Source organism: Saccopteryx leptura, chromosome 2 (assembly GCF_036850995.1).
Source record: "Saccopteryx leptura isolate mSacLep1 chromosome 2, mSacLep1_pri_phased_curated, whole genome shotgun sequence".
Classification (NCBI taxonomy): Eukaryota; Metazoa; Chordata; class Mammalia; order Chiroptera; family Emballonuridae; genus Saccopteryx; species Saccopteryx leptura.
Window position 1 is genome coordinate 346,427,493 of NC_089504.1, and position 10,857 is coordinate 346,438,349.

General features: G+C 53.6%; 1 protein-coding gene and 1 long non-coding RNA gene across 2 annotated transcripts in view; one reads left to right on the forward strand and one right to left on the reverse strand.

Annotated features, from left to right (window-relative positions):
* Positions 1-5,362, reverse strand: part of RARA (retinoic acid receptor alpha) — a 44,096-nt gene extending 38,734 nt beyond the window's left edge. Inside the window, exon 1 of the mRNA XM_066364244.1 lies at positions 5,247-5,362. The gene's annotated coding sequence lies outside the window, so the exon portion shown is untranslated. The remainder of the gene's footprint in view (positions 1-5,246) is intronic.
* LOC136392193 (uncharacterized) lies at positions 4,807-9,178 on the forward strand. The gene is made up of 3 exons (XR_010748920.1): positions 4,807-4,913; positions 5,557-5,657; positions 9,050-9,178. It is a non-coding gene; the product is annotated as an uncharacterized lncRNA (long non-coding RNA).
* Positions 9,179-10,857: the final 1,679 nt, after the last annotated feature.

Sequence of the window (10,857 nt, forward strand, 5' to 3'; positions counted from 1 at the left end):
TCACTCACCACCCACTTTCCCACCAGTCCTACTGCCTCCTGCCACCCAAGTTGTGCCCAGCTATGAGTCTCCTTTAACATGTCCTGGCAGCACCTCCTGCCCCCACAACCCCTCTAACCCCCCACCCCCCACATTCACACATGCACTCATACACCCTCTGCCAGCCCTGCTTCTGCCAGCAGCTGCTGAAGCTGTTGAGCAGGGGGGGAATCGGGAGGGTGGGGTGCAGGGATTGAGTTACCAGAGGCTGACGGGGTGGGCTGTCACCCAATCCCTTCCCCAGCTAGTCCTCCCTGGGCACAGACTCCCTCACCCACCTGCTTCCCTCCCACCCCTGCTGGCAGCCTACTGCCCTTTAAGCCCCTCCACCCCCAGTCCACCCAAGTTAGAAATGTTCAAGAGTATTTGTCATGCTAAGACCAGCCCAGTATATGAGAGAGAGAGACAGAGACAGAGATGGACAGAAAGAACAATTCCTGTGCTCAACACTGTCTGCAACCATGAAGTGTGTCTGTCTCTGTGTATGTTGAGCCGAAAGGGGATGGAGTAACTAACTCCCCAAGTCCCAGGAGAGTAGATGGGGCCCAAGGGGAGTTGACAGGCTGAACAACCTCAATCCATTTGCACTATTGATTTCTCACACACTGCAGCAGGCCTGATGGGGGGCATGATAAATCAGCCCCCCAGAGACAGAAACTGAGTGGAGAGGGGGGAGGGGCTCCATCGCCACAATTTGTGGCCCACTGAGATGGTCTTGGGGGGCAGGGGTGGGCTGCAGAGGAATGGGAGATATTGAGTGGCAGGAGGCTGGGCGGGGGAGTGGCTGTGCTGGATTAAGTTCCGCTGAAACACCTCCTTCCAGCTGGAGCTGAAGCTGATTTGAAGAAAGGTGGGGGGGGGGGGGGCCATAAAGCACCACATTTGGCTACACGGGCAGGGCCCTAAACAACTCCAAGGGGCGCTACTGACATCACAGTCTATGGAATGGCACCTCCCACAGCAGCTGTGCAACACGGCGACCCTGGGAATGCTCCTGGTGCAGGAGACTGAATTCGGAGGGACCACAGTTCTCCACTGGACTTTCTCCATCCAGCACCTGACCAGCTGCCCTGCTGGGGGCCTCCAAGGAGGACTCGCTCCTGACTGAGGAGTCGAAGCCTGTGATAATCTCCCTGCTCTTCAGCGGGCTCTCTCCCTTTGATGAGGGACTGGCAAACCACCACCATGATCCCGCTGTGGCAGGACAGGGGCCATTCCAGGGGCTGGAGAGTCTGCAAACCTACACCTGAGATCCTCTGCCTCGGTCTGTCCCCAGCCCATCCCACCACTGTGGCAGATCCCTGGACCTCTCTGGGTGCCTAAAATGGAGTTAGACAGGATGCTCCTTCTCTAAATTGTCTCCAGCCGCACAGCTCACCAGCCTGTGAGCCTGCTGGACACTGCCCAGCACCTCGATCCACACAAGTGGCCACAGGCCACCTAAACAAACCCCAGCCCTGACCTCCTTCCAACCTGGATGCAGACTCTCTCCACTTGGTGGAGACATAAACAAACCAAGCTGGGGTTTACCAGAGACCCTGCACAAACACGCAGAGGGAGAGCCTGGGCACCCGGCCTGGGGTGCTCCTTGCTGCAGTAAGAGATTAGGCACAAACAGGTGTGGGGAGGGACCATGACGACAGAAAAATGGTACAAGGGGCCTGGGTAGTTGAGGACTAGTTGAGTGTCCCAGGGCATGTCATGTCCCCTCTCTAAGCGTCAGTTTCCCCTCTAAGGGGTGAGATTGTCTAGAGAGCCTCTAAAGCCCCTTCTAGTTCTGAATCTAGTTCTATTGGACAGAGACAGCCCAGCGGGATCCCCCAGATTCCTCTCGCCAGCCTGGCCCGGCCCAATGACCTCGGTCAGGACCCTCTCCACAAAGTCCCACCACTACCCAACTTGTGTCCTTGCTCTATCTGCTGCCCCTCCGTTCCTTCCTTAGGCTGAGCCTGCCTCCTTACCCTCACCTTGGCCAGCCCCTCTGCCTGCCCCGTGCTTTTCTGCACGTCCCTCCTGCCAGGGGACAGGCCAACTAAAAATAGTCCCCGCAGCCTTTCTTGCCCACAGCTGCCCAAAGAGCAGGAAATGAGGGGGGCAGGGAGGCCCATGTCTTGCTCTCCCCCACAAACTCCCAGTCCAAAACCATGTCCAGCACTCCAGCCTGGGACTAGTGCCAACTTGGCCATCTCGGGGGCATCCCACACCCCTTCCCTAGGGGGAGGCCTGCCCATAAGTGCCTACAATCACGGAGCTGTCCCAACCCTGTGAGAGGAAGAGAGGAGGCAAGCGGTCTACAGGGAAACCTTCCCAATTTCTGACAAATCAGTGCCAACCACATTGTGGGCACCAAGAGGGCAGGGTCTGGCTCCACTGACTGGTCTTTTGAGGGCAGAGGGAATTGGTGTGGGGAAGTTTGTACCAATTTCCTTTATCCTGGCCCAGCTGGCAGGAAGACAAAATAGTACCCAGCCTCAATTATGTTAATCCCCTGCTCCCGAAAATACAGTGGGTGCAGATATAGGGGTTTCAACAGCCACCCCCAGATACCCTGGGAAAAAAGCTGAAAAGGATAGCAGAATATCTTGGCTAGCCACACGTCAAGAAGGAAGCCTGGAGGCCAGACCAGGCCCATGCCAAACAGGCTGGGCAAGAGCTGCCCCCAAGCTAAGTCAGAGGCTAGGAGGGAGAAGTCTGGTTGCTTTGGGGCCAGGGACGACAGTGCGCCCACCCCTTTCCCACCTGGGACTCCTGACAGCTCCCGGCCCCGAGAGAAGGCCTTCCCTATACACAAGGAAATAAACCAGCTTGGCGACTCTCTGCTGGCTTGCAGGGTAGCCCTGCACCATGAGGCGGGCGGGAAACCCAGGAGTCCTGGCGCCCAGCCCAGAGAGTGAGAGAAATACCTTGGAGAGCAGGAAGCAGCCCGGAGTGAGGCAGACACATGGTGCCCCCAGCAGCTCCCAGATGTTGCCCATTAGGAGGAACTGGCCAAAGGGGCTGGATGGGAAAGTGAACACATTTCTGAACAAGAGAGAAGAAAGTGGGGTCACAGGGATAGGGAGGGGATGGGACTAGCATGGCTCTCACGGGTCAGAGTCAGTGAGACTGACATTAAGGCCACCAGATATCAAAGAGGTGTCTTTCCTCCTCCCCTAATCTCCAGCCCCCAGCCCCTTCGTTCCTGAGCTTCCCCTGGCTCCCCTTCCCCATGGCCAAGCCCAGCCAGGAGTGGGCAGGCACAAGGCGGTGCCTGGGAGGCCTGGGCAGTACCAGGGGCAGCCCTCACACCACCCTCCCACTGGCTTCCCTCCCGCCTGCTCTCAGCCACCACACATATCTCAGCTGTCGAATTCGATTAGGTCTCCTGCCCAGTGAGCCGGACAAGGAGGCCAGTGGGCAGGGGAGAGACAGGGACAAGGACACTGAGCAGGAATGGCAGAAGGACAGTGGAGACCGGGCTCAGGGGAAGAGGTGTGGAGCCCGGAGGAAGAAAACCCTGGTGGAGAATCTGTCATCTCTGACCACAGGCTGTCTGGTGACTGCTGCCACCTGTACTAGGGGGATTCGGCAGGCCCTGAGGAACAGCCCTGCCTGGGCCTTCCATCCCCCAGACAGGCTAGGATGGGGAAGGACACTGAAAGCGGAGACTGACCTAGATTTAGGAAGAGAATCCCATCCTAGAATCCTCCCCCAGTCATAACTACCATTTGCGCGCTGAGCTTTATGGTGAATTGTCTTATGGGGTCTGAACTATCAGAGAAGTGGGCTTGTTACTGACAGCCAATTTTACAAATGAAGAAACTATACAAATGCACACAGTGCAGTGAGCTGGCTGAATCTCAGCTTCAGGCTCTGATTCTCAGCTCACGGCTCACCCTCAGAATTTCTATGTTTTTTTCTGACTGAAGAGCAGAACTAAGTCTGCATCCAACCTTTCCTCCAAAACCAACCCTTAGGGAATCCAGGGAGCTATAGAGCCATGTAGAACACCCCCCCACACCGGGACACCTGGAGGGCATTCCACGCACCCACCACCCTGAGGGGTTCCCCCAAAGTGTGACCAGTCACTCCCCTCCCCAGTCTACTATGCCCAGAAGCAATGCACATACTCACACACAGTTACTCAGACAAGTCCTACACCCCTCCCGCAAACCCACCAAACCAGAATGAGATGCCCTAGATCTTTAGAGAGCTGAGCCCATACTGGAGGGAAAAATAAGCCACTATGACTGGTAGGTGCCATGCAGCCCTCTCCCAGACAGCCTGCTGGAGGGAAGAAGCTGGGGGTAACACCAGGAGCCCAAGGCTCTGAAAGCCAAGGAGCCCTGGAGCTGGCAAAGCTGAGCCGCCTCCCTGATCTGGTCCACACCCCCTTCCCCAGCCATCTGGGCTGAGCCTGTTCTGGCCTTGGCCATACTCTGGGATCTCTCCCCTTCAGTGCACTCAGCCACCTCTAGCCAAAGCTTATCTAGATCTCACAACCAAACCATATGGTCTAGACACACACACACACACACACACACACACACACACACACACACACACGGCTGGGGGGATATCTGCAATAGGTGTTGGCAGGGATGGGGCTCTAAGCTGAAAGAACTTTCCCTAGAGGAAAGGTCACCCCCCACCCGCACCCCCACACAAGCTCCACTAGCCTCCAGCAAAGCCTCTGACCACCCAAGTGTGAGATGTGCCTGGAAGGGGACATTACTTCTCCTCCAAGGTGAGTAGGGAGTGGGGGGCAAAGTCCTGAGCGCTTGGGGCTGGGAGGCCGAGAGGAAGCAAGACCGAAATCCCCCAGGGAGGCTCCCGTCCGGCTCCCGTTCCCTCCGCTTTCCATAACCCCCGCACCGCCAGTTCTCCTGTTCGAGGTGAGGTGGGGGAAGGGGTGTTAGGCAATACTGCAAAGGAGGGTGCAAGGGCGTGGGGCCCGGGCAGTCCTTCCCCCCACTTTCCATTCTTAGCTAGAGAACGCGACTGCCTCAGGGGAAGTGTAGGAAGGGCGCTGGAGGGTTCAGGGGCTCTGAGCATTCAGACACCCCGCTATTCCCAGGCTCCCACCTCCCAGGACTACAGAGAGCAGTGGGGGAGGCGGGATGGGGAAAGCCTGAACCCGCGAGAGGGAAACCGCCAGACCAGTAGAGAAGAGGCCCAGCGCAAGGCCACCAAAGGGGAATAGGGAAGGGGGGTGCGTGGGGTCCTACCTGCTCAGGTGTATGCTGGCAGGGGGGCAATGGGGTTCCCAGGAGAACCGGGGAAGCCCTCTCAGCTCGATTCAGGATTCCCCCTGCTTCTGGGTTAGACTGCTGCAAGAGACACGGGTTTCCGTTGGGTCCTAAAGGCCACTCTGCAACCATTGGCTCTCCCGCCCTCTTCCACCAGTCCTGACTGGGTCAACGGGTGCAGCGCTAAGGACGGAGTGCGGGGGGCGGGGGGAGGGGGGCTCCCTGGGAGAAAGACGGGGAGTCTGAGTCATGGGCTGGGGACAGAAACAGTCCCGTCTCAAATACACAGGACATGGACGACTTCAACTGAGGATGAGACAGGAGAAAATAAGACATTTCTGCCTGCCTGCCCTGAGAAAAATGAATTTAGGCTTTGGTGCTGAAGATGGGGTAATATTGCGTTCTTTACCACTCCTGTTAAGCTGCTCAGTTATTGAGAATTTGGCCAAGGGGACCTTCATTCTGGATGGGTCCTCACATCTATCCTTATCCTCTCCCTCCCTCATGGGTACAGACGTCTCCCCATCCCTCCCGCTATTCCTAGATGCCTCAGAGGCCACCCCAGGGGAAACTGATTTCCAGCAAGTAAAAAGCACAGAGTGACTTGATGGTATAATAGTTGGAAACTGGTAGATTTTTTCCCCCACTGATTTGAGGGGGAGGAAGGAGAGAGAGAGAGAAACATTAACTCAATTCATTGCCCCACTTAGTTGTGCACTTATTGGTTGCTTCTTGTATTTGCCCTGGCCGAGGATTGAACCCTCGACCTCTGCTCACCAGGATGACACTCTATTCACTAAGCCACCCAGCCAGGGCCTAGAGGTTTTTTTTAGAGAGGAAGAAAGAGAGCGGGAGGTTTGTTATTCCACTTACTTATGTGTTCATTGGCTGATTCTTCTGTGTGTGTGTGTGTGTGTGACAGAGACAGAGAGAGACAGAGAGATGGACAGATAAGGACAGACAGACCAGAATGGAGAGAGATGAGAAACATTAGTTCTTCGTTGCGGCGCCTTAGTTTCTTATTGATTGCTCTCTCATATGTGTCTTGACTGAGGGGGATAGGGGGCTACAGCAGACCAAGTGATCCCTTGCTCAAGCCAGCAACCCTGGACTCAAGCTGATGAGCCTTGCTCAAACCAGATGAGCCCGCGCTCAAGCTGGCGACCTCGGGGGTTTCAAACCTGGGTCCTCCACGTTCCACTCTGATGCTCTATCCACTGTGCCATCGCCTGGTCAGGCCATTGGTTGATTCCTGTATGTGCCCTACCAGGGATAGCACCTGAAACCTTGGTGTATCTGGTCCATGTTCTAACCAACTGAGCTAACCAGCCAGGGTTAAAACTGTTAGAGTTATATCCTTAGACTGAGGTGTATCTGGGTACGTGTTGAAGTGTGCAGATATACATATACAGGTAGAGCTGAAGGACCTGTGCTGTATCCATGACCAGGAGTGGCAACTGTCAGTGGAAGAACAGGATGTGGATAGTAGCAGTCAACTAGTGCTCCTCCTCAGTCCTTAAAAATTATCCTGAAACTTTTCCAGAATGAATAAGTTAAAGAGAGTGTTTTCCCAGGTACCACTTGAGACATAGGGGACAGAAGGGCCTCTTCACACAATTACATCAACTTCAAAGTTAAAGACCCAGCTTAGCATAGCTGATCTTCTTTCTCAGTAGCTCAAAAGGGAGAACTCAGGTTTGGTGGGCCAGGTGGACCAGGGGAAGGTGGATGGAAAGTCTTCAGAGGGCTGGACTGAGAACGTTTTGCAAGGCCAGTTGCACACACCAGCAGCAGAGCTGGGGAAATGTCATGGGGTGAAGGGCCAGGGAAAGTGAGAGACAGAAATGAGGAAAGGGGAAAAGCATAGCCTCTTCCTAGAAGGGGAGAGGGCAGCAGCGTTGCCTCTGCCTCTTTCTGTGTCTTGCAGGAAGAACTGGGGAGAGGAGTTAAAACGGAGGGCCCCAGGGTGGTGGAGCCCATCGGGTGAGCTCAGGTCAAGCCTTTCACCCTGATGTGCCTCACTTCTCTCCCAGCTGTTAATCAGGGCTCTTGGTTCTTCCCAGGGAGTTAATGAGTGTTTACAAAAGAGCTTGGAGATCCTCAGATCTCAGCTGGGCCACCACTACAGTTACAAAGCTCAGTAAGGGCTGAGTGTGATTTGGGGAGGGGAGGAGCAGGGGAAGAGGTGAACAGACTACTCTCTTACAAACTAAGGATAAAACCAAGCTCAGCGAGCACAAGGCTCAGCTGCCACAGGATATCCTTGTGCCCAGGGATGGAGGTCATGTACCCCTGCACCTCTAACCACCACCAAAGGCTGGCCTCCAGCTAACTGTAGGCAAAACCCAGACTGGCAGCTGGTCTTCATTAACTCCAGCTTTTTTCACTCCACACTGTGAACCCACAGCTTCTGCAGGCTGAGGCTGGAGGGGGCTGCCCTAGCTCGACCTTGCAGCTGACTCTGGGCTGGGGGGACACTACACCAAAGGCCAAGTTACCAGCTGAAAATAAAGTTGAAGCAAGACTTCCTTTTCCCATTGGGAGCAAGAGGAGAGGAAAGGAGCGTGGGGGTGAGAGGGTGGAGGTGGGGGAATTTAGGGCAAACTGCAGGCAGTGAAGTCAGCTGGACTGAGGCCCAGAAACCCCCACACCCTGGGGCCAAGTCTTACTCTAGGCTTTGCTTTCAGCTTGAGTCTTGGAGAGGCCCCAAACTAGGGAAGGCCCTGGCTGCCCCGGCCTCCCCACCCCCACCCTTATTAAATACACATTTTATCTCTCAGCATCTTCATTATCTTAACTGAAGGAGACAAGCAGTGGATGGCGGCAGCAGAGAGCGTCAGGAGAGGGGGGCGGGTGTGGGGAGCAGGCGCACCCTTGTTATAAAGTGCTGATCCAGCGCTTTCAGGCAGTGTGGGAAAAAGAGGTGGGATCAAAGGGAGCGAGGCTGATTCAGAACTCAATTAGAGCTTCTTAAAGAAGGAGCTCGGTCTCTCCTTTCGCAGGTCTTCAGACAGCCTTTACTCGGGCCTCTTGCACCCAATTAGCTTCTACTGCCAGTGCCTTGGGGCTGGGGTTGAAAATCAAGGGGAGGCCAGAGGGCACGCCTTCTCCCCCAACAGATAGCACCTTTATTGAGGACAGGGAGACCTGCCACTATGTGAAACTTAAAAAAGAATTATCTTAGAAGACACCTTTTCAGGAAGAACCCGAGGTTACAACTTTTCCCAACAGTTAAAAAGTGGGACATCAAAGGTGGGTTCTTCCTTAATCCCTTGCCAGCTGGAGGCACAGCTGTGGCCAGTCTCTAGGGACACTAGGTAACAACCACACAGGTACCCCTCTTCCCAGCCTGTAGGGAGGACTCTTTCCATAGCACAGGCTTCCTGGGAGCGACATGGAAGCTGCCTCAAGCAAAATACCACTACATCAGAGGGAGTGATTGGAACGCATCTGGGAGGCCAATAAACCTTCACAACTGTGCCAAGACGTGGTTTGATGAAGCACACTTCTTTTACGGGGGGCCCGCTCCACCTCCGTGCAAAAATGCCAGCCATGTTTACCTCCAGATTAGAACTGTCAAGATGGAGGGAAAGGCAGTGTCTTACTTATCTGTCCATTCAAAAACTGTCTTTGGAATACCTACCAGGTACCCCGCACTAAGTGCTGGGGACATACAAATGTAAATAAAATCTCAAGGCTGGCTCTTTTGGTATCCCCCAGTAGTCAAGGTGACACCTCTCTATAGATTTACACTTTTAAAAAATAGTTTTAATTGATTTTAGAGAGCGAGGAAGACAGGAATATGAATCCACTCCTGCATGTGCCCCGACCAGGGATCGAACCAGCAACCCTTACACTTCAGGACAAATGCTCCAACCTACTGCGCCATCTGGCCAAGGCCTCTTTATATATATATATATATATATATATATTTTAAGATTTTATTTATTTATTATAGAGAGAGAAGACAGAGAGAGAGAGAGAGAGAGAGAGAGAGAAGGGGAGGAGCAGGAAGCATCAACTCCCATATGTGCCTTGACCCGGGAAGCCAGGGTTTTGAACCAGCAACCTCAGCGTTTCCAGGTTGATGCTTTATCCACTGCGCCACCACAGGTCAGGCCCTCTTTATATTTTTTTAAAATCTCTAAGTCTATCTCATTCCTACTCCCCAGTTTCTATTGGTACATCTTGTGTGTGTGTGTGTGTGTGTATGTATGTGACAGAGACAGAGAGGCAGAGAGAGGGACAAACAGGGAGAGAGATAAGCATCAATTCTTCATTGAAGCTCCTTAGTTCATTGATTGATTTCTCATATGTGCCTTGACCAGGGGGCTACAGCAGACCGAGTGACCCCTTGCTCAAGCCAGTGACCTTAGGCTCAATCTGGTGAGCTTTGCTCAAACCAGATGAGCCCATGCTCAAGCCAGTGACCTTAGGGTTTTGAACCTGGGTGTCCCACTGTGCCACCCACTGGTCAGGCTTATTGGTGTATCTTAAAGGGGCACTTAATAAAGGCAGGGAGCCCCAGTGGGCGGTGGGGGAGAGAAGTCTGCCAACTTGTTTGATCCCTGGGTAGCATGGACCTCACACATTCTTGCCAGTTATCCAGCCACAGGCAAGTCTTCACTGAGCCAGAAATATCAGTGGCAGCTCTGGAGTTGAAACTCACACCAATTTTATTGTGTCTGTTTTCCATGGCAATCCCCAGCAACACTATAATGGAAGCTTGATCTGCTTCTCTGAAGAAAAATAAATAAGTAAACCAGGATACAGACACACACCCCACCACCTTCGAGAAGAAGAATGTAGGTCAGCATCTTTGCCACTACTCCATGTGAAAATCTATGATCCTGGCAGAAACTAGTAACCACAAGCCCATCCCAACCCGCTACAAACCCCACTCCTTCCCATGGCTCTCAGGCTCAGTGAGAAAAGCCAGCAAGGACTGTCTTCCCCCCTTCAATCTGCTCCCCCCCTGGCTGTCTGAATTACACTCAAGACTTCACTGACAAACATACATCAGCTCTTGCTCCCACAAGGGCAGCGGAAGCCAAGCGGGGACTCGAAGTCTGCTTCACGCATCATTGACAGAACCAACCCTGTCCCAATTGCTAAAGTTTTAAGAGCAGCGATGACCTAGAAATTGACAGTGGGGGAAGTACTGAAGGAAAAGAGACTAACAAACCAGTACACAGAAAACCCTATTTCCAAATACCAGGGGAAAGGGAGAAAAAGGAGGTAGAGGGGAAAGAAATTTGGCCCCTTTGAATCTGCAAATGCAATCTTGGCTCAGAGCCACGGAGGATACATAGCAGTCCCACTGCGAGTCAAGCCATGTCCCTGACTCAAGCCCCACAGTTAAGAGGAAGGCGCCAAGCCTCAAATACAACGAGGTGGGGAGGCCACTCCTTTTTGGGCAGGATCCTACTGTGGACACAGAACAGACAGCAGCTGCCCACAGTGTGGAAACAAACTGTAAAGCAGTCACGTCTCTTAAGGCTGCAGCATCCAATAAAATGTAATTTAAATCAAGCCTCGCATCTGTTCTCAATCCCATTCAGTCTCTGCTTTCCATCAGCCTTCGGACAAT